General features: G+C 41.5%; 1 long non-coding RNA gene across 5 annotated transcripts in view; it reads right to left on the bottom strand.

Moving 5' to 3' along the window:
- LOC117096938 overlaps window positions 1-15,260 on the bottom strand; it is a 130,012-nt gene that overhangs the window by 56,446 nt on the left and 58,306 nt on the right. Inside the window, exon 2 of one of the 5 annotated variants that reach the window (XR_004442727.1) lies at window positions 8,652-8,800. The exons of the other annotated variants lie outside the window; for them this stretch is intronic. This is a non-coding gene — a long non-coding RNA (uncharacterized LOC117096938). Of the gene's footprint in view, window positions 1-8,651; window positions 8,801-15,260 lie in introns of those variants that run through there. 5 annotated transcript variants of the gene reach the window in all.

The raw sequence follows: 15,260 nt of genomic DNA, 5'->3' as shown, positions 1-15,260 counted from the left end.
ATTTTTTCCCTCCTACAAGGTTATTCATTGGAAACCATCAGTTCATTGTTTTAATTGGCCCACTTAATTTAAAAATGACATTCTCCAAAATATAATATTGATAAATAATTTTGTTTTATTTTATTTTAATTAATTTTTTTTTTCGAGATGGAGTTTTGCTCTTTTTGCCCATGTTGGAGTGCAATAGTGGGGTCTAGGCTCACTGCAACCTCCGCCTCCAGGCTTTAAGCAGTTTTCCTCCCGCAGCCTCCCAAGTAGCTGGGATTACAGGCACCCGCTACCATGCCCAGCTAATTTTAGTAGAGACAGGGTTTTTAGTAGAGACAGGGTTTCACCATGTTGGCCAGGCTGTTCTCGAACTCCTGACCTCAGATGATCTGCCTGCCTCAGCCTCCCAGAGTGCTGGCATTACAGGCATGAGCCACTGCGCCTGGCCTGATCAATAATTTTAAAAGAACTTTTAACAAAAGTTCTTCATGGAGGATATTTGTAAGTTGGTGTGTCACATAAACACAGAATCAAACCCAATATCCTGCTTATAATCTGAATAAAGTGACTGCTTTGCCTGGCTTCTTTTGAGTTCAGCCTGTGCTACCATGAGCCCTGTAATATTTCAATTTTCTCACTATGTTTCTCTGTTTGAACTACTGTAAAACTTGATTGGTGCTGGGTACCATGACTCACTTGGCCTTCACTTTACATGAATGCATGATTTGTGTACTAAATCAGCCCTGTTCTTTTCTCATTAGTCTATGACAGATTAGCATGTTTATTTTTATAATGGAAAGTCAAAATCAATTTATTAAATAAATGAAGAGACTAAACTCAGTTGCATCTTATCACTGAAAAAGAACAGTTTTAACTTTAAAACTGGTAAGGTAACCCAGTGATTCTCTTTAAACAAAAAGCAAGATAGTTATTGTTATTTTGATGACAGGACATGCCAACATAATGACTACCGGACACATTAAAAGTTGAATATTCCCACATAAGTGATCGCATGGTACCAATTCAATTTTAAACACAAAGCACCAATTCAAAAAGTATGCAGTTTTCAAATGAACATCTCAGGTGAGCCAGATAAGTTTATACATTTTTATATAAGTTTTTAAAACGTTGTTGAAATGAAAACACAATAATGTTGCTTACAGCCACAGTCTCCTCCAGTGTAAGGAAAAGCTGGTATTACATACATAGATAGTAGATAGTACTTTTTGTTTGTTTGTTTTTGAGACAGGGTCTCACTCTGTCACCCAGGATGGAGCTGCAAACTCCTGGGCTCCAGCAATCGTCCTGCCTCAGCCTCCAGGGTAGCTGGGACTATAGGTGTGTGCCACCATGCCTGGCTTTTTTTCCTTTTTTTTTTTTTTTTTTTTTTTGAGACAAGATCTTACTCTGTTGCCCAGGCTGAGTACAGTGGCATGATCATGGCCCACTGCAGCCTCAACTTCCTGGGCTCCAGGGATCCTCCCATTGGAGCCTTCCGAGTAGCTGGGAAAACAGACGTGCGCCACCACACCCTGCTAATTTTTTATTACTTGTAGAGACTGAGTGTATTAGTCTGTTCTTGCACTGCTATAAAGAACTACCTGAGACTAGGTAATTTGTAAAGAAAAGAGGTGTAATTGACTCACAGTTCCACAGGCTGCACAGGAAGCATGGCTGGGGAGGCCTTGGAAAACTTACAATCATGGCAGAAGGCAAAGAGGAATCAAGCATGTCTTACCTGGCTGGAGAAGGAGTAAAAGAGTGAAGGGTGACGTGCCGTACACTTTTAAACAACCAGATCTCATGAGAACTCACTATCATGAGAACAGCAAGGGAGAAATCTGCCCCCATGATCCAATCACTTCCCATCAGGCCCCTCCTCCAACATTGGGGATTACAATTCAATATGAGATTTGGGTGGGGACACAAATACAAACCATATCACTGGGTCTCACTATGTTGCTGAGGCTGGTCTCTAACTCCTGCATGTAAGCGATCCTCCTGTCTTATTAACCCAAAGTGTTGGGATTACAGGCATGAGCCACCACACCCGGCCATAATTTTTTTGTATTTTTTTTTGTAGAAACAGGACCTTGCTCTGTTATCCAGGCTGGTCTTGAACTCTGAGCCTCAAGCAACCCTCCTGCCTCAGTCTCCCAAAGTGCTGAGATTACAGGCAGGAGCCACTGTGCCCAAGAAGGATGAAAGGGGTGTCCCTGAAGAGGGTCAGCATGGCTCAGAGTGCCAGAACAAAAGAGGACTGAGAGGATGGCTCAGTACAGAGTACTGGGGCCAGGTGGGTGGAAGGTGGGAGTGCAGGCCGGTATGGGGTTTCAGTGTCCACATGGGGTGAGGACAGTGGTTCTTGCAAAGCAATAACCGAGTGTGGGTTGAAGAGGGGTGGCTTGATGTGGAATGTTAGCGCCTAGGTGGGGCGAGGTGGGTGTCTGTATAGGAAAATGGCACAGCATAGGCTGTTACAGCCAAAGCAGATGTTCCATCTAACGATACAGTAAGAACCCATAGTGTCGATTTTGTGGTAGTCTTGATAAGGACATATAACTTAATCATGAGAACACATCAGACAAAAGCAAATGGAGGGATAGTCTACAAAACGACTGATCCGTATTCTTGAAGTGTTAAGGATATGAAAGTAAAGGAAAGACTGAGGAACTATTTCAGACTAAAGGAAAGATGACAAATAACTGCAATGTGTGGTTCTGAGCTGGAATCCTTTGCTATAAATTATACATTATTGAGCAATGGAGAAACTTGACTATGGTATGAAGATTAGACCACAATGTATCAATGTTAATTTTCCAATTTTGCTCTTTGTACTGGAGTTATGTAGGGGAATGTCTCTGTTGAAGAAATACTAAGATATTTGGGGATGATGGGGAAATCAAATTAACACCTTCCTTTCAAATGGTTCAGGGGAAAAGAAGGTCTTTGTACTTCACTTGCAACTTTTCTGAAAAATTGAGATTGTCTCAAAATGGACATTTTTTAAGTTTAATAAGAAGGGAGTATCATTAAGAGAACTGTAGTATAGTCACATGAATAAACGTTATGCAGATATTAAAAATGTTTTGCGAAAATATTAATGATGGAATGTGTTGTTTTTTTTTGAGGATAAAAATGTATGTATAAAGTATGATCAACTTACGCAGAAATATCTTGCAAAATAGTGAGAGTTCTCATACTGAGTACTTAGTATGGGTCAGATACTGGACAAAGCAATTTGTATATTTTATCTCATTTAAACTTCACCACAATCTTACCAGGCAGGCATTATTAGTTTCATGTTACAGATAAGGAATTTGAGGCACAGAGAGGGTAAGCAGCTTGGCCAGATTCTTAACTAGCCTGTTGTACTGCTAAGAATAAAGACTGGAAAAAAATGCCCAAAATGTTAATAGCAGTAGTTTCTGGGCAGTGGGACTACAAATGACTTTTAGATTCCCCTTTTGTAGTTTTCAGTATTTTCCAAAATATCCATATGGTACGTTGCTTTTGTAATTTGGGAAAAGAGAAAGTTGTTATTTTTAAAGGAAATCATTTGTTGTGGAACAAAGGTGTAAAAATATTCCAATTATTCAAAACCATACTGAGCAACCCAAAGTACTAACAGCAATGGTATCTCTTAATAGTGATACTAGTGGTTATTTCCATTTAAAATTTTTTCCTTCTATGTAATCAAGTTCCTATAATTCATTCATTCATTCAATAAATAGTTAGTGAGCATCTGCTTTTTTTTTATAAGAAGAAAAAAATTTTAAAGCAAAAAATGTGTAAGTCCAAAGTTGTAAATTTTAATCAGAAGAGCAGGGAGGAAGGATATTATCCTTAGAAAAGTCTAGGCACTAAAATGTTACTAGCTGCTATGTGTCAGTGGTGAGTTAGTAGAAATTTTATCTTTTCTTTATACTTTTCCATGCTTCTCCAGTCTTCGGCAATATGTATTACATATATATTCTATTCATAGCTGTGACTCCGTTGCCAAGAAGAGTATCTGGCACATCGTAGGAACTCAAGAATATTTATTGAGTAGATGAATGCTTTTGAGTACAAATAGCCTCAAAACACAGTTTTTAAAAACAGCATTGACCTTTATGCATTCCTGTATGATACTTGGCAAACTTTACATTTAACCTATGATCTGCTATGCTAGAGAAGATGTAAGAGAAGGTCTAAGTGTGGTAGGGAGGCCGGGCGCGGTGGCTCAAGCCTGTAATCCCAGCACTTTGGGAGGCCGAGACGGGCGGATCACGAGGTCAGGAGATCAAGACCATCCTGGCTAACACGGTGAAACCCCGTCTCTACTAAAAATACAAAAAACTAGCCGGGCGAGGTGGCGGGCGCCTGTAGTCCCAGCTACTGGGGAGGCTGAGGCAGGAGAATGGCGTGAACCCGGGAGGCGGAGCTTGCAGTGAGCTGAGATCCGGCCACTGCACTCCAGCCTGGGCGACAGAGCGAGACTCCGTCTTGAAAAAAAAAAAAAAAAAAAAAAAAGTGTGGTAGGGAGTTCTAGTTACTATTTACTGGCTAATGGTGATGGGGAAAGCCATGTTACAGGAAGGCAGGGTAAGCAGAAAGAGGGACATGCTATTCAGACAAACACCACAGTGTTGTTTTATTGTATGTATTAAGATTTCTATTCAACCTCTTTCCAGGAGAACTGGGGGTGACACATTACTATATGATACATTACTGAGGACAGATCTCACGCTGGAGGAGCTGGGTTTCCTGATACTGATATCTGAGTTTCACAGAGAAATAGAAGGGTGGAGTGAAGTTGGGATGACCCAGGCATAAGCTCCTACTTTGCTTATAATTATGAGGCTAATTTCTCTGGTTTTATAAATTAACTTGAATCATAAACCCTAAGAGAGACTAGATATGAGGCCAATATGGGGGTAGAAGTTCTTAGCTGGTGGATGAATCAAGTCAACTGCCCAGAATCCACATCTGCACTTGGCTATTCAACTCTACTTATTTACAGGGGAGTTTACATGCTATAGCGATACTGCCAAATTTGAAGATTCCCCAAGACCACACGAGGTAGTCCTTACATACATTCAAGGATTACTAGAAAAAATAAACCATTGGCAAATTCTGTTGCTCTACCTTCAAACTATATCCAGAATCTGACCACTACTTTCCTCTTACCTGACTTGGGTTATTGAAAAGCCTCTTACTACCCCTTGTTTCACTCCTTCGCCCTTTAGCATGCTTCCCACTCAGCAACCACAGGATCCTTTTAAAAACTAACTCATATCATGTCTTTATACAAAAACCTACAATGGCCACAGCCCTTACAAAAAAGCTGTCTTGTGTTCCACAACACTCTGAGCTCATTTTCTATAGCCTTCCCCTTGCTCACTTCTGCTCACTGCACTCTAGGCACTTTGACTTCCTTGCTGTTCCTCAAATATGCCAGGTACACTTTGCTCTTGCAGTTTCCTTTGCAGGAAGTTGCCCCCACCTCCATCCAAATGGCTCTCTCTCTCTCTTAGAATCTCTCTTCAAATATCACCTTATCAGAGAGAACTTTCCTGATCATCTACGTCCAATAGAAACCTCCTACCCAGACACAGTCTCCTTTACCTTGCTTTTTTTCTTCATAGAACTCATCACTGGGGACAGTTCTGTCCACGAAGTCTGTCTGATTTTCTTGAGCGCATGATATGATTGCACTACCTCACCTTTTGAAGTTGGGTGTAGTTGTGTGACTTGCTTTGGCCAGTGAAATGTTATAGAAGTGCCATGTGTCACTTTCAGGCATAAGCTTTAAGAGGTGGTGTATAATTTATCACTCTGTCTTCTCCATCTCCCACAAAGACAAGCCATACACTAGATGGGGGTTCTCTAGGTGAGTTGGGTCCCAGAGGGAAGGTGCTCCCAGAGCAGAGCCCCCAGCTGACTGGCAATGAACATGCAGTGTAAGTGAGAAATACACTTGGTTGTTTGAAGCCACTGAGATATTGAGTTGTTTATTGCCACAAAATAACCTAGCCTATCCTGACTGACACACTCTCTGACATATTACCTACTTGTTGACCATCTCCCCTTACCCACCTCTAGACTGTAATCTCTATGATGGTAGGACTCTATGTTCACGGCCATGTCTCCAGTGCCTGGAACAGTGCCTGGCACATGGTAGGCATCCAATCATATTTGTTGGTTAACCGAATGAAATAGGAAGATTTAACAATGGCAAGTGAATCTAATTCTGGGCTTAGCTAGAAAACGTTTATTCCACCTGATCTGAACATCAACAAAATGGGCCCTACTTCAAGATCAGAAGTGTGTCCGTTTATCTCACCAGACACAGTTTGAAAGCATGAATCGCCTATGGGTACATAACGCAGCTAGTCATGAAAGCACATAAAGTAGCTAAAGTTACAACACAAATGGAAATCTGGCATACTGCTGAGGGGACTCAGTGACAATCCATAAATAAAAAGCATTAACAATGTTTGTGTCAATGCTGAATGCTGATGTGGTTTCCTTTCCCTGTGTGGACATTAGCATTTGAAATGAACCAAGCTTCACAGGCCTGGGATTTTATCTGCCGCTATCATAAATCGGTGTATGAGTCCCTCTAAGGACTTTTGCAAAAGCAGTGTGTGCTTTTGTGAGCTGCTTTCTTTTCACGTGCTTCCTCCTGGTATGCCAGAATTTGGATGGGGATAATGCATTTCCTGTATCATGTGGCACAGTACAAGGAAACCCATTGTATCCCTACAGAGGAAGAGTACATCTGTAAGTAGTTTTTAAGAGTGTACTGAAGGATCTTGTTAGGGTGACTTATTCTCCCAGTTCCATTTGGTTGATGAAGTGGATCACGTGACAGATGTGCATAATGAACTGCTTCACTTGCTGCCAGTGGGAAGCTCAACCTATAAAATGCAAAATCTCATGGAATCATTGAGGGCATAGCAAGCTGATCACATTAAGAGAGAAGCTGGCCTCATTTGGAGTTGTCATTTCTTATTGCTGTATACAATGCACCAGTGTTACTAGACCGCATTTACTTCCCTTCACCCAAACCACCCTTACTCCCATACCCCCAAAGTAACTGCCTTTCCAATTTGTTCCTAATTCAAACTGGAAAGGCAGTTATTTCTGCATACATTTCCTAAAGAGCAAACATTATGAAGATGTGCAAGTCATCATCCATTAAATGCACTTGCAAGGAGTCTTTATGTTTTGTCCCTAGAAAAAGGAAACATTACATCAGAGAACAGGATTGCTGTTTTTTTTATTCTTTCTCATCTCTTTTCCTCTCACCCCATTCTATATTTCTTCTTTCCCTGTTCCATTAGCATATATATATACTTTTTTTTGCCTTTATATTAATTGGTGATTCTCTAATGACTGCAATTGTGAAGCATATAATGTGTCCCCTATTTTCCATGGGTGGTACAGAACAGTGATGTTCAAGCCAAAAAATACAAGTTGACCAACTATTCTAGGAGTGGTCCAACTTGCAACTCACTGTGGATGCTCCTGGGTCACTAAGGAACAGGTAATGAATGGAAAAATAAAAAGAAATAATGCAAACCCTAGTCCTAGATATGCAAATTCAGGTAATGATGAAAAAGGGTATAAGCCAATTCGATCCACTTCTACCATGGAGCATCCATCTGTACTAGGCACTATGCTAGGCACTGCAGGGGGAGCTGAAAAGGCAGAGCACATGGCCTTTGCCATGAAAAGTTAGGGAATAAATGATGGCATATGATGACATACCCAAATGCCATAACAGCTTCACAGATCATAGGGCTTTAGGTGGTCCCAGAGGAAAGATGTCAGTAAGAACTTAAATTGTCAGGAAAGGTTTTGGGCAGGAGGAGAAACTGAGCTAGACCCTGAGGGAAAGGTAGGTTTTAGATGCTGTAAAAAGAGTAAAATACTCTATTAAAGAGGTCAGTTGTGCATGACATCTTGACTGAATTCAGCTCTTTGGGGCAACTCACTTCATAGCCCCAGTTTCCCACCTAACCACACAGTTCAGCCACACAGGTCACCTAAGGAACATTTTAAAAAATATTCATCAGATGTTAGTATCAGGCAATTAATCACAACATAAAGTACCAAGACATCACAGCTGTACACCTTAAATTGATCATGAAGACAGCAGAATTATTTTTCTTGTATACCAATGAGTGTCATGGATTAAATGTTGCTAAATTTCAGGAAAATAGAAAATATAATCTGGGAAATTAGAGCTTAATCTTCTAACAGCAACAAGAAAGTTTATGAGACTTCCTTTGGAGACTTTAAAGTATGTTAGATTTGGCTTTAGTGAGTTTAGAGAATTCTCCTTTGCAGACAGAAAGCTGGCTTTCGAGCACTACAGAAAGTTCAGTGGCACTTCAGCTGCCTCATTCTGACTCTAAGGCTGGCCAGCAGCCTCTGGTGAAAAATCCCTGGATCTTTTCTGCAGAGGAATGGCAAGGCCTGGCAGCAACTGTTGAGCTCACACAGACAGGAGTGACTTGTTCTCAGGATCAGCAGGGGTAGAGGTGAGAGGCAGCTCAAGGCCAAGTATTTGACTTTCTGACCCTTCTAGGAAAGTATAGCATTCTCTAATTTATTCCTAATTGGCACACTTTGCTGTGGTTTTCCTGGCCACGAGATGTGCCCTTTTAACCATTTCCTCTCAAAAAACCTTTGTTAGATTTGATCCAGGTTTTTCAATATCAAAATAGCTGCCACCTAAAACTTATTACCAAAAATGTCTCGTATTCCTGTTACATACCTCAATAACATAGCTTCTGAGGTTTTCAGCCTGGGGTTATTAGTCCTTGTGGTTGTGATGGGTGGAAAGAAAAAATAAAAGAGTTTATGAAAAATAGGAACACTTTTGGATCATCTTATTATTATTATTTTTTTCTTGAGACAGAGTCTCACTCTGTTGCCAGACTGGAGTGCAATGGCGGGATCTCAGCTCACTGCAACCTCTGCCTCCCAGGTTCAAGTGATTCTTCTGCCTCAGCCTCCCGAGTAGCTGGGACTACAGGCATGCGCCATCACACCCAGCTAATTTTTGTATTTTTAGTAGAGATGGAGTTTCACCATGTTGGCCAGGATGGTCTTGATCTCTTGACCTCGTGATCTGCCCACCTCGGCCTCCCAAAGTGTTGGGATTACAGGCGTGAGCCACTGCGCCAGACCGGATCATCTTATTTTGAATGCTGTGAATACTTGAATGTGGGTGCACAAGCACATGGTTTGCACGTGCACACACATGTTCTCACATATCACCTATTTTACTGAAAAATATTATGATAGAAAATTTGATTATTTTAGTTTAAGTCCTGGTTTTAGTCTTTCAATGATGAGCACCTAAAAAGCATATGTTTGCAACTAGCTGAAAGTACAGCTAAGTGGTCTGCTTGAAATCTAAAATTGGACTGAGTCGATGATTCTACTAGGAGATGTTTTTCCCTCAGTGTTTTTATTCCCAAACATTGCTACCTTCACTTCCTGCAGGGGCTGAAGTCAAGGTAGACACTAGTCAAAGGTTAAGAACTCTTGAGGGATTCCCTCTGAAAAATCAGCACGTGAAAGGCAGCTGGTCCAGAAGTCAAAGACTCTTGGCTACAGCAATAGAATGTTAAAATCACAGAATAGTAAGAGAAATCTGGTCTCCTATCATTTAAAATGTCTATTGTTTCAACCTTAGCATTAGGGAAATCCAAAGAAATGAGTTAATAATTTTGCTTTTACAGCCTTTATATAAAGAAGAGAGTTTTGCTGGTATTCCTAGAAAGATGGTGAAATTAGGTGCTGAAATTTAGATGCCCTCTGAAAATGACTTAAAATAATTATATTTGTTAAATTGGGCAGCCCTGATTTTTTTTGTTTGTTTGTTTTTTTTTGAGACGGAGTCTCGCTCTGTCGCCCAGGCTGGAGTGCAGTGGCGCGATCTCAGCTCACTGCAAGCTCCGCCTCCCGGGTTCACGCCATTCTCCTGCCTCAGCCTCCTGAGTAGCTGGGACTACAGGCGCCCGCCACTGCGCCCGGCTAATTTTTTGTATTTTTAGTAGAGACGGGGTTTCACCGTGGTCTCGATCTCCTGACCTTGTGATCCGCCCGCCTCGGCCTCCCAAAGTGCTGGGATTACAGGCGTGAGCCACCGCGCCCAGCCTATGCAGCCCTGATACTGTATGCTGTATCAATCAACTTTCATTATTCTTTAATGACTTTTTGCAATTATTTTTTCTAAAACTTTGCAAACTTGACTTGTGTTCACCTTGCTTTGGAATGCTTTAAAGGGCATTTCGTCAAATAGCAGAGGGAAATGATAAATTATAAATGCCAAATCATATAGTAGTGATTTAGATAGCACCAGGGTAAAGTCGTAAGCAATAAAATAAAAAATTTCTCAATCAACCTCTGCGTTAGGAGCAAAAAATAAATAGCTGTCTGCATAATTAAAGAGAGACACATCAACAGGCTTCTTAATGTGAGGGCTTTTTAAAAAACTTGAAATCATAAAGCCAAATACTGGAAATCGTTATCAGTTTAAGTAAAGAAGTTTTGTATTTATGAATGAGTATGAATTAATTTTATTCTAAGTGTCCTCTGGAAATACAGAAAGAAAAAAATAAAAACACCTCAGTCTCGATCTCTTAAGCATTTTGGGGGGTCAGGACAATGAATGAGATGTTTGCCTGGGTCTAAATTCTGCCTAAGTCCTTCCTAGCCATGTGCTCTCAGGCAAGTTACTTAACCTCTTTGGACCCCTGTTTCCTCAGTGTAAAATGGGGAATATAGTGGTTCCTATCTCATACGATTATTGTGAGGATTACAAATAAAGTGCTGAAAATAGAATCTAACAGAGTGAGCACTCAATAAAAATGGGTGATAGAATATCTTACAATTTCTCTGCCCCAACCTCTCTGGTGATTTCTCTTCTTCCTCTGAGTAAATGCCTTAGTCCTTATCAGGTCCTTTAAGGCCTCACACAAGCAGCCCTGTTTTCTCTGTCCTGATCTCGGACCACTTTCCCTGTCTCCCTCAGCTCTGGCACTCTGGCCTCCTTTCTGGGTGTTCCTCTGACACACTAGGCAATATGTGCAATAGCCCCTGCATCCAACCACCAGACAATGTTAGGGCAGGAAGAAATCAGCCAGTTCAACTTCCTAAAATTATAAACAGGGAGACGAACGCCTAGGAGGGATACAGGACTTGTCCATGGTCACAAAACTGGGACCAGGACCCTGGTTTTCTTGGTTCCTTAGTTCTTCATTATACCACACTATCTCTCTTGTCTTTGTCCAGAGTATGTGGATTAAGAAAAAAGCCATCTAGTAAAAGTTGTGAAGGCAACACAGGGGCCTGTAAAGACTGCAGGTGGGCCAGGTACAGTGACTCACACCTGTAATCCTAGCACTTTGGGAGCCTGAGGCAGGTGAATCGCTTAAGCTCAGGAGTTCAAGGCCAGCCTGGGCAAAATGGCAAAACTGTCTCTACAAAAAATACAAAAACTGGCCGGGCACGGTGGCATGCGCCTGTGATCCCAGCTACTTGAGAGGCTTGAGCCTGGGAGGTCGAGGCTGCAGTGAGCTGAGATCGTGCCACTGCACTCCAGCCTGGACTAGAGTGAGACCCTCTCTCTCAAAAAAAGACTGAAGGTTGGGAAAGGATAGCAACAGAAATAAATAGCAATCAGTTTAATGAGGTTGTTAGTAGCAGATATAGAAAAAATGTCAAAGGCACAAAAGATTATGATAATGGATTTGATAGGGCTCACAACTGATTGGGGGATGAATTTTAAGTCAAAGCTGAAGTGAGAACAAGTATTCATATGCAATATGAATTGAAGGAATTATGGATAATAGGTGCTATAATTGAACACTTAGACAATGCCATAGGTACTGTACTGTACTTTACATGACTTAATCTTCTAACAACCCTACACTAAACTCTTTTTTATTTTATTTAGTTTTTGAGATGGAGTCTCACTTTGTTGCCCAGGCTGGAGTGTAGCGGCGTGATCTCAGCTCACTGCAACCTCCGCCTCCTGGGTTCAGGCCATTCTCTGCCTCAGTTTCCTAAGAAGCTGGGATTACAGGCGCCCGCTACCACGCCCAGCTAAATTTTTAGTATTTTTTTAGTAGAGATGGGGTTTCACCATGTTAGCCAGGATGGTCTCAATCTTTTGACCTCGTGATCCCCCAGCCTCAGCCTCCCAAAGAGCTGGGATTACAGGCGTGAGCCACCGTGCCTGGCCCCTAAACTCTTATTATCCCATTTTACAGATGAAAATATTGAAGCTCAGACAGGTTCAACCTGGAGTCTGAGCCCAATTAGACTCCAGAGCCAAAGTTTTAATTACTATGTCACTGGTCCTCAACATTAGAATCTTTATGAGAATGTTCACAAAATATTCATGCTTGGGTCCCACTCGCAGAGATTCTGAATTAATTAGTCTGAAGTAGAGTCCAGGGAAGGATACGTTGTAGAAGCATCCAGGTGATTCCACTGCAACTAGTCTGAGAACCAGTTCCATACACAACAGTCTCCATGCTTAAGTATACTATCTAAGGTCAGCTGCTAGTAGGCAGTGAAGCTGGGTTCCAAACTCAAATCTGTATGGGTTTGAAGTCTGGTGCAGTTATCACCATCACCTTGACCACTACTTCCACCATTTCCATTCCAATACCTTTACATTTGAAGAAGATTTACATCTTACATAGCATGCTCAAAGACAGAAAAATAAGGATTCTTCAGCCAGTGAATCTTATGAAAAGTGCTGCTTTCAAGAAATATTTTCAGCTGGGCGTGGTGGCTCACACCTGTAATCCCAGCACTTTCAGGGGCTGAGGTGGGGGAATCACAAGGTCAGGAGATCGGGACCATCCTGGCTGACACGGTGAAACCCCGTCTCTACTAAAAACACAAAAAATTAGCCGGGCGTTGTGGTGGGTGCCGGTAGTACCAGCTACTCGGGAGGCTGAGGCAAGAGAATCACTTGAACCCAGGGGGCGGAAGTTGCAGTGAGCGGAGATTGTGCCACCACACTCCAGCCTGGGCGACGGAGCGAGATTCCGTCTCAAAATAAATAAATAAATAAATAAATAAATAAATAAAATAGGTACATGGTTTGTAGCTATTAAAATGCAGAAGATAAAGAAAAAATTTTATAACTTCTTAAATAATCTAATGTCTTCTTCTTTCTTTTCTTTTTTTTTTAAAGGGTTTGGCTTCTGAAAAGTATTCCAAGTATAACGGTAAAATACTTAATTTTTCTATGAGTTTATAAATTGAAGTGGTTCTTCAGGACAAACAAAAACTCTTTTCATCTAAAATTTTAATTGAGACCAATTTCAGTGCCCTGGGAATTAGTTCCAATGTTTGGCTCAAGTTTTCTGGCACTGAGCACAGGGCTCTGGCCTCAGGCCTGCACTGGGTCACCTTACAGCTGCACCTCAGGGCTACTTGCCAAGAAGCTGGTCTCATGGCAACACTCCCCTATGGCTTAACACCAGAACATTGAGCCTGGATACTCAACCTGGCTGAAAGCAATTCACATGACTGCAACTCTATCTAGCAAGCAACTTGCAGGCATCATCTCGTGTAGCATTGTAACACCCTCTGACATTTCTGGGAGAAAACTAAGACTAATGTTCATTAGTTTGTCTAGGAGTGGAGATAGGTGTTTCTCAAGGTTTAATTTATAGCTAGAAAGTTGTATATTGCTATAACCATCACATAAATGGAGTAAGGTGGCACTTAAAGTTTGTAACCAAGTTTTTAGCAGCTCTTTCAAAAACAGGGAAGATTACAGTCCAGCTATCCTGGTTCAGGAACCAGAAAGATCAGGGTTTGAAATGTGATTTTCCCACTAACCAGGTGGAAGAGTTTGGTTAGTTAACTTAGTCTTAGTGTGCCTCAGTTTCCTCATATATAAAATACAATTTGGGCTCATTAAATGAATTCTAAGTCTCAGTCTTAACATTTTCCTCTATGTATGAATATATATTTATAGTTTTCCTATTTTGGTATACTCACTTGAAACCCATTCTCTTACTAGAGAAATCTAAATTTCCAAAAATCTCAGGTTGCCATTAAATATAGCACCTAAGAACAAAGAATTATAGAGTTTTAGCTGTAAGAGGTACTTAGATAATTTAGTCCAACTTCCTAATTTTATCATCTCTCTTCCTCTTCACTTTCCTTCTTCCTTTTTGCCACACATCTTTTTCTGAGTTCTGGTATATGCAAAGCATTGAGTTAAGTGCTGGGGACTAAGACTGAGTCCTCAGCGTTAAAGAACTTCCAGTACGATAGACACAGACAAGTAAATAGCTGATTAAAATACAATGAAGTAAGTGAACAGAGGTGAGCATAGGGTGCATCGGAAGACAGAGGCCAGTCTTGGGGTGAGGGGAGAAATGACATCTTAGCTGAGACCAGGGGAGGGGGGCCAGTTTTCTAGGCAGAAAAGTAGCATGTGCCTTTGTATATCAGAGAGGGACCCAGGGAGCAGTGAGGAGGATTGACCAAGGGTATGCATCTGGCCAGTAGCAGAGCTGGCAGTAAAATGGAGCTCGAGGCCCTAACTAGAAAATCACAGACTCAGATGAATGTCAGTGACACAGATTAAAAGTTCTTGGTTTTGTTTTTTGGTGCAGGTAAAACATCATGGTCCCTGCCTTTGCTGCCACCAACTGAATTCAGATCTGTGGCTCTTGCCTGGGCTCTAGGCTTAGGATTTCCTCTCCGGCTCTAGTGTCTTCAGCAGTAACACATCAACACAACAGAACCACATCACAGGCTTGTGATCTGAGAAGTACCATCACCAATCTACTCTAGGGATGAGGATCTTTCAGTTGCTGAATGGCAAGGATGCTAAACTTCCTGGCTCTGATAGGCTCAGGAGACAAGTCTTTGTTAGTGATGGCTCAGTTATAGGACAGTTACGACATGATGATTGTCTTCACATACCTGAAGGATTGTAGGAGGGATTAGTTTATTCTGTGTAGGATGGAGGGGAAGAATGAGAACCAAATGGATACATAGATTACATGATTACAGGTAAATATATTTTCCCTTAATAAGAACTTGAGGGCCAGGTGTGGTGGCTCACACCTGTAATCCCAGCTACTCAGAAGGCTGAAGTGGGGGGATCATTTGAGCGCGGGAGTTTGAGTCTGGGCAACATGGTGAAACCCTGTCGCTATAAAAAATACAAAAATTAACCAGTGTGGTGGCTCGTACTTGTAGTCCTGGCTACTAGGAAGGCTGAAGTGGGA

This window comes from Trachypithecus francoisi, unplaced genomic scaffold (assembly GCF_009764315.1).
Source record: "Trachypithecus francoisi isolate TF-2019V2 unplaced genomic scaffold, Tfra_2.0 Lachesis_group15, whole genome shotgun sequence".
Classification (NCBI taxonomy): Eukaryota; Metazoa; Chordata; class Mammalia; order Primates; family Cercopithecidae; genus Trachypithecus; species Trachypithecus francoisi.
This window is presented reverse-complemented; position numbering and strand designations above follow the sequence as displayed.